We start from the raw sequence: 9072 nt of genomic DNA, 5'->3' as shown, positions 1-9072 counted from the left end.
CCATCTTGGATCCGTCTCCGCCTTCTTGGCTGTTTCTTACTGAAAGCACCTCTGATTCCCTCTCTGAGCCTGCACATACACCAGAAAAGTCAAGGAGCTAATGCCCCTGGCCACAGCCTGCAACCAAGATAAAAAGGAGTTGGTGGGTTTATAACCCAGCTTCCTCATCCCATGGGAGGGACAATTCTGAAGCCTGGTATATGTAATCTCCCACAGGTCCCTAGCAAGATTGAACCCCAGTTGCCCACAGTAATAACCTGCTTATTAAACACACCCTGTATTGTCTCATTTCCCTCTTCCCCAGCCAACACTTCCTGGGATCCCCTCCCGAAAATAAGCCACTCACACTCAAATCTCTGCCTCTCAGCATGTTGTGGTTCTCTATTGCTGAGTAACAAATCACCCCAAATCTAGTGGCTCCAAACAATAGCCATTGAAAATACTGTAGGAGAGGCAGAAGTGAGTGGAGATATATATGAAATAAGAATGGCCATGAGTTAGTAAGTGTTAAGCTGGATGAGATGTACATGGGGCTTTATTCTACTCTACTTTTGCATATGTTTGAAATTCTTCAGAATTAAAAATATTTTCAATCAAAAATCAGTTACTTATTGCTCATGATTCCAGGGGTCAGGAATTTGGGTAGGTCTCAGCAGGGATGGTACCTTGGCAAGTTCAGACTGCTATAAAAAATTACCATAGACTGGATGGCTTAAACAACAAACATTTATTTCTTGCAGTTCTGGAAGTTGAAAGTCTGAGGTCAGGGTGCTAGCAGGGCCAGGTTCTTGATGAGGGCCCTCTTTCTGGTTTGCAGACAGCCATATTCTTGCTGTATCCTCACATGGTGGAAAGAGAGCTAGCTAGCTCTCTGACCCCTTCTTATAAGGGCACTAATCTCATTCGTGAAGGCTCGACCCTCGTAACCTAATTCCCTCCAAAAGGCCCTACCTCCAAATACCATCACATTAGAGGTTAGGAGGACACAAACATTTAATCCAAAACAGATGATGGTCACTGCTCCAAGTGGTGTCACCTGAGTTGTCCTAACTGGGGTGGAGGATTCAAGAAGGACTCACTCCTGGTCTAAGGCCTTGGCTCTAAGCTGTCGAGTGGAGCACCTCTGTGGTCCTCCACATCCTCCTTCTCTACATGGTGTCTCCCTCCAGCAAGATAGCCTGGATTTTTTACATGCCATCTGGGTTGTGAGAGCAACAGTAGGAGCTACAAGAACTCTTAATGATTAGGTTTGGGAGGACCAGAATGTCATTTGCACCACATTCCACTGGTCAAAGAAGTCCCAAGGCCAGCCCAGAGACAAAGATTGGGGAAATAGACTTCACCTCTTGGTGGGAAGAATGGTAAAGTCATGTTGTAAAGGGGCATGGTCACAGGGAGATGTGATTTGTCAGAGGCCACTATTAATGATCTACCCACAGAGAGCTTGCTTCTGAGAAAATCCAGTCTAAGAGAGCCAGAAAATGGTTTCATGAGAAAGTAACCCTTGAGTGAATTCCTAAGGATGGAGGGGAATCATAAAGTAGACATGTTGCCAGAGACAACAGCATGAACAGAGACAGAGATGCATTTGTGAATGTGAGACTAGCAGAGGCTTCTCTATGTCTGGAGAGTTCTGTATATCCAATGAGAAGAGAGCGCAGGTGATGACAAAGAAGAGGGAAGCAGAGACTACATCTTGAAGGGCCAGGCATGCTCTGTGAAGTTTAAATTTTATCCTGAAGTCAGTGGTCAGCTCTACAAGATTTTAAGAAGGAAAGTTCCAAGACAAGATTCATATTAAGAAAAATTATACTGAAGCCTCTGTGGAAGGTAGACTAGAATAAAATCTTGTATTAAATCAAATAATGGGTATGACAGCACAAGATGATTGAAAGCACAAGTAACATATTTTGAGTTATGGGGTAAATTCCCCTCAAAGTCTTTGTTTACATAATGTAATGCCCTCCCCTGTTCCTCCTCCAACCCAGGCTGGGATCCCTGATGGCAGGAGGCAGCAGTAGATTTATTCCACCATTTACTCAGTACCTGCTAAGTTCCAGGCACTAACTAGGATTGTGTTGGGGATAAATAATATCAGTCCCTTCCCTGGCAGAACTCGCTATTCAACTTCCGGAACTCCCTGCCCCTGGAACCACCCACATGTCCTACCATAGGCCTAATTACAAGAGTTTATAACTAGGCATTCCAAAGCTCTGATTACACTGTACCCACTGTTGGGAACTCTGGTGTGAGATCAAGAGGGATTGGAAGATGGAGCCAGTACCAGATGTGGAGACAATATTCTTGACTCTGACAAGCGAGAAGAAATGAAGTAAAGAAAAATAGAGGAAATAGTATGTCCGATTGTAGGCATATTTCACACCCACAAGCACTCAACATACCTTGTGTCATCTGGTTCACACAGCCACCCTGACAATGATACTATTATCCTTGGTATAAAGCACACATCAGAGAAGTAGCAGAGCTGAGAACACAGAATAGTCCACCACGAAAGGGCATGCTGGTAACCACTACAGCTAATGAGAGATTCAAACAGACCACTGGACCTGGGTGGGGAAGAACTAGATGTGAATGTATGAAGGAAGAACGGCTGATTGGAAAAGATGAGACAGGAGGGGTCTTGGAGCAATAACCTCCAGGGAGGAAACATGAGGTGATGTATTTCCATAGACTATCTTTTACATGAAATTGACAATATATTAAAGTATGCATTACTCAACTATCATCCTGCAAAATACCAAATTCCTAAGACAACACACAACACTGGTGCCTATTATTTCTTACTAAAATCATTATTATTCCTTTAATTTTAGTGTACTTTCTAGATTATTAATCCTATATTCCCTAATGAATTCTTGAAAAGTAGACTATACAAATAATTTTGCATGGTTTTATATTAACAACAGGAGAGGTTTTCATCATTAAAAATAAAATTTTTACAGCACTGATGTTCCTCTTTTTCTTCTAAAATAAAACATAATGCCACTGAATCTAAATGGGATATATTTTAAAATTCACTGACAGTTATACCAACCGTATGAATAATAACTAAATGATGCATTGCCTGAATGAAACAAGAGCATTTGCTAACTTTAATAATATAAAAAATAAGTTTTTCTATGGATGATGCTAATTCTCTAAACATAATGTTTTTACATTGTAATATTCTGCATAATAGCTACTTTATAGCTAACATTAATTCTCTAAATATGACTCAACACACAATAGCTTTGCATTTCAATATTCTTGGTAATGGTTGGTTTACGTCAAAGAGAATAAAGGTTATTATTTGATGTAATCACTACATTATATTTTTACATACTATTTTTTATTAAATGTTCCCTTCCAGCATCAGAACTGACCTTTTACAGAAAGGTCTGGTGTAGAGACACCAGAACAGAAATTGGTCTCATAAGGCAAAAGGGATATTAAATAACAGAGTTTGTCAGGAATGTACTATTGCATCCAGGTCTAGCATTTTGCTGCTTTTGTATGTTGCTGACTTCCTACAGATATAGTTAATATCCAAATGTGAACTCATCAAGGCCATTAATAGTAAACACAAGTCAGTGAGATGGATGAAAACCAAGACATATGTCAATAAGCATCTTGACACATGACTCATAAATTTAAAAAGTAGAACTCAACAAGAGAGAGCTTCCAACTTCATCTTTGGCTATACATTCTGAATCCCTCTCCTACCCTCACACTAAAATGTTTTTGCTTTTAAAAAATCTCAAAATGGAGAATGGATTTGTGCTTCATGTTTTCTCTGTGCACTTTTCTCCTCCATCAGTCTTTATAGACCTTCATTTCCGGTGCGTTTCCTCCAGCTTTAGAATGTTTACAGGGCCCATTCCATTTTTCTTGCTCTTGGGAGACAGAGAGACTGGCTCATTTCAGAAGGGATAAGAAGACTTGTACAAAATACAGAAAATGATAATATTACAACTTTTCTAAAGGAAAAAAAATCTGAAAAAAACACACTTAGATCCCATATTGCAAAGATTTTTAGCTAAAAAGAAAGAATGACAAAGAATCTTTGTCTAGAGCAAAGGACTGTCTTGATAAAAGATTCTTTTTTTTAACTTTACCAAGGTGAAGCTGATTAAGATGGTATTGGGGAGAAAGAAACTATGGATTTTTTAGTAAATATAGACTGAGAATAGTTGATGACATCATCTGTGTGGGTTTTTCTTACCACTGACTCATTATGTAAGTAGCGAATTTTGGCCATGCTTATCTTTCCATCTTTATCATGAGAATTAAGCCCTATACTGACCATCTAGGTAATAGTGATGTTTTCATTCTTCAAATGAGCTCAGTCATCTTTGAGCCCTCAAATGAGTAAAGTCAGAAGGTCAATCAAATCTTCGTTTGAATTTCAAATCAAGTATCCTTTCCTCCAAACCCATCCATGTCCACCTTATATTTTACAGTGCTTTCTATAGCCTGGTAACTAATGACTGATATTCCTAAAGAAGAGACATGTCAGGATCAATTTACAGGTTACTAAGCATTTTTGAACTACTGATAGGTTCAGCACTCTGAAGGGTGATGTGGAATCTCACTACTTGAAGTGAGTGCATGGACCAAAGGTATCAACAGGAGCTTGTTAGAAATGCAGATTTTCAGGCCCCTTCTCAGACCTACTGGATTAGAATCTGCATTTTAACAAGATCCTTAGGGATTCCAATGCACATTAAAGCCTGAGAAGCTCCAATACAAAGGACTGAGGAAAAACAGTGCCCATACAGGCACCAATGTGATGGGACCTTTCTGGAGAAAATCCATGGACTCAGAGAAAGACCCCAAAACATGCTCATTTGCAGGCAAATAGCTCACATCCCTTATATAGGGGTCATGGCATTTCATTCACTCCAAATCACAAATTTTAAGAAAAGAGGCTCCTGGAAGAGGAAGGGCACTGAAAGTTCACACATCAACCTGCTTGCTCTGACTCCACAGCTTGGGTTTCTCCCACCACCTCGGCTTGGCTTCCTACTGAAGGCAAGAATGACCTATGCTGGGCAAATGGGAAAAATGGTGGTGCCTGAGCCAGAAGTGGCTGTATCATCTACCTACCCACTCACACCCCAACCCCTATTGAATCAAAAACCCAGAAGAGGCAAGCTACTAAGGAAGAAACATAATCCTACTTCCTGAAGTCAGGGTTTCTATAGCCAGATCTTGAAAGTATGTGCCAACATATACACATGTTCTGTACAGGACTGGGTTCAAATCCCAGCTGCGTCATTTAGAATGCTTCATTCTCAGAAAGTTAAAAAAAAAAAAAAAAAAAGAATGTTTTATCAAGACAGTCACCTCCTCTGGACAAAGATTCGTTGCCATTCTTTTCAGCTAAAAGTCTTTGCAATATGAGGTCTAAGTATGATTGTTCAGATTCTTTTCTCTTCGGAAACATTTGTCTAAGGCTGTGTGGTCTTAGACAAATAACTTAATTGCTCACTTTCCATTATCTATAGACCCAGACATAATCACGGTTCCCACGTTATGATTTACATAATTGTGAGGTATTTGCCTGCAAATGGGCATATTTAGGGGTCTTTCCTACCTCATAGAGTATATAATTGTGAGAGTTAAGTAGCATAATACACAAAAAGCATTTCTGGCAATGTCTGGAAGATAGTAAGAGCTCAGTAAGTAACTGTAACTATTACTGTCATCACTGTCATTGCTATTATCATTATTATTACTATTACTACCAGAGTTCTTCTGGGTTAGCATTAAATCAGCACTCTCTGGGAAGGGTTATTCAACCTGCTCCAGACACACACCATCCCCCACTGTTTTTCATCCTATTTTTAATTCTCCATCTTAGCAGGAAATGGAATTTTGTAAAAACCTGTGACAAACCCATCTAAAATCTAGTTGTGGAGTTTGGATGCCAGAACATGCCCCTAATCTGCCAGGGCACTAACTCTATTCACGTGGAAATGGGACTCACCCAGCATGATTTAGTGGCTCCAAGCTGTTTGCTGGCCAACCCCTCTTCCCTTTCTAAGTACCCATAAGCCACTCAATTTAATAATTCATTTTAGAATTTTGAGTGAATTCCATTTCCAGTTTGAAGTTAGAGTTTTTGGGAAATTGGGACACTTTCCCTTTCCTATCTTTGAGCTCTTCTCTTTCCCACAGTCCCTTGGAATTACCAGCAGTGGCTCAGCAATTTCAACTGCATTTGTCTAAATTCCCTCATATTGTCATTTTTTCTGTGTCAGAAGATGAAAATCCATTTATAGCTGCTTGTGGCTCTCTTATGATCACTTCACTTGTCTCTGGCTTCAATTCCTCTCAGCCAAGCATGTTCTGACCTTTCTGCATTCTCTCTCCTGCCCACTGACATGACACCATCAGACCCAAGCAGTCAGGCTAATCCCATCCATATTTGTGGGGAGCAGAGGATAAATTGAAAAACCTCCCCCAAAATGAGTTAGCCTTCTTGGTCAAAGTGCAATTTGTTTGGGGTTAAAGTCGTTCTGATAATAGTTTTACAAGTTTGTATTTGTTCTTTTATAGGAAAGAATGTTGACTGGGACTTTGGGCCTAACGTTGAGGACAGAGAAGGAGTGCGTAGCTCCACATTCTAAAGACAGCCACAAACTATTAGGACCAGGCACTTCACAGAATGGGCCCCCTTCCTGTCAGTTATCACACCTTGCAGAGGAGAAATGGGGAGGCACGATTTCTTCCAATCTCTGTACGTTGAAGAGTGGGGAAGGAGTTGCCTGAGTCATGGGATAATCAATCCTTATATGGAAGCACAATGTGATAAGTGGGGTACCTCATCCCCTCCCCATGGAAAAGGGATGAGGGTATCTTCTCTTCCACATCCTTATGCAAGGTCAAGTGGTGTCTACAAAAAGTATGGGCTGCAAAACTACAATGAGATATCGCTTCACGTGGTCTGGCTATAATCAGACAGACAATAGCAAGGCTTGGTGAGGATGTGGAAAAACTAAAACCCTCATACGCTGCTGGTGGGAATGGAAAAATGAGGCAGCTGCTTTGGAAAAGAGTCTGGCAGTTCATCAAAAAGTTAAACAAAGGCTTAACACATGACCCAGCAATTCAACATATGTCCACAAAAAAACTTGTTCACAAGTGTTCACCACAGCACTATTCATAATAACCAAAAGTGAAAACAACTCAAATCACCTACTACCTAAGGAATGGATGAACAATATGTGGTCCATCCGTACAATGGAGTATTATTCAGCCACAGAAAGGAATGAAGTCCTGATACAAGCCACAACATGGATGAGCCTTGAAAACATTATGCTAAGTGACAGAGGCTGGACAAGAATGACCACATAGTGTATGATTCCATTTATATGAAATGTTTAGAATAGGCAAATCCATTAAGATAGAAAGTAGATTAGTGGTTTCCTAGGGCTGGGTTGAGGGGAAGGTGGGGGATAATGGCTAAGTGGTACAGGGTTTCTTTTTAGGGTGATGAAAATGTTCTAAAATTGATTGTGGTGACGTTGCAAAAAAAATCCATGAATATATTCAAAGGCATTGAGTTGTATACTTTAAATGGGTGAACTGTATTTTACATTAATTATGTCTCAATAAAGCTGTTGTGAAAGAAGAGAAAGAGGAGAAGGGAAGAAAGGGGGTGAAAAAAAGCAGCAATATGGACTGGCTCCCCTTCTCCAGCTGGATGCTTGTTGAGGGGCAGAGCCTGCAGGCTCAACCTAGTGCAAACATCAGAGTATGATGAGGGGGTGCTGGGCAATGTCGACGCTCATGTGAACAAAGAAACTAGTGCCTACTTCCAGCCTGGAAATATAGAACAAAGTAGGGCAAAGTGGATGCTGGAACAGCCCACCCCGAAATAACAGTGAAAAGGGGTGGAAGTGGACATACCGCTCAAAAGGGTTGCCCGCTAGACAAAGGGCTTCCTGCAGCAGCAAGAGGCTTGGAGCAAAACCCAATGGTAGTAGCTGAGGGAGAGGGAGAAAAAGAGGCTGACCCAGATCCCCCCCATCAGGCACCTAGAGGTGCACTTGGAGGCCCCCAGGTACCTCTAAGGTAGCATGTCTCAACCTTTCTTATGCCTATGGATTACCTGGGGATCTTATGAAAATGCAGGTCTGATTCAATGGGTCTGGGAAGGGGACTCTGCATTTCTAATGAGATCTCAAATGATTCAGATTCTGCTGGTCCAAATCAACTTGGAACAGCAGAGCTCTGAATCAGTAGTTCTAAAACTCTGGTCTCAGGATTCTCTCATACTCTTAAAAATTATTAAGTATCCTAAAGACTTTTTGTTTATGTGGGTTATAGCTACTTATATTTACTGTATTTGAAAGCAAAACTGATCATTTTTATATTTATTAATTGATTCATTTAAAAGTAACAATAAAGCTCATTACATGTTAACATAAATAACACATTTTGTAAAGAAAATCTTTTTCCTAAAGAAAAATAACTGTGTTTTCCAAAACAAACCAACTAGTGAGTGGCATCATTTTACATTTTTGCAAGTCTCTGATTTAACAGAAGACAACTGGATTATCACATCTGCTTCTATATTCAATCTTTTGCAGCATATTGGCTTTGCTGAAAAATATGAATATCAAAACTCACACAAATATGTAGTTGGAAAAGGAGCATTTTAATAACCTTTTCAGGTAATTATAAATATTATTTGATACCACACCAAAAACCTTATAACAGATCGTTTCTTAAAGGTTAATGCAATGTGGAATCTGAAATCATAACAGTGAACTTTTCATACTGTGTTACATTAAAATCCATTGGTCTGTCTTGCACTTTGAATGTATCTTTTGCGTGGTTTTGTAACATCATGCATTAGTAATTTGAAAATATTGGTTTACTGAGTTATGCAGATGTTCCAAATGTTGGTACATTTTATTAGACAATGTCAAAAAGTTGTGTTTGTTAATATCACCACTGATCTCACCAGTCATCTCACCAGAAAACTTTTTAAGTACTAGGAAGCTTTTTAAGTACTTGAAAGCTCAAATTGGTTTTTTTTGTTTGTTTGTTTGTTGTTTTTTT

Source organism: Cebus imitator, unplaced genomic scaffold (assembly GCF_001604975.1).
Source record: "Cebus imitator isolate Cc_AM_T3 unplaced genomic scaffold, Cebus_imitator-1.0 Scaffold128, whole genome shotgun sequence".
In the NCBI taxonomy this organism is placed as follows: domain Eukaryota; kingdom Metazoa; phylum Chordata; class Mammalia; order Primates; family Cebidae; genus Cebus; species Cebus imitator.
Note: the sequence above shows the minus strand (reverse complement) of the source record.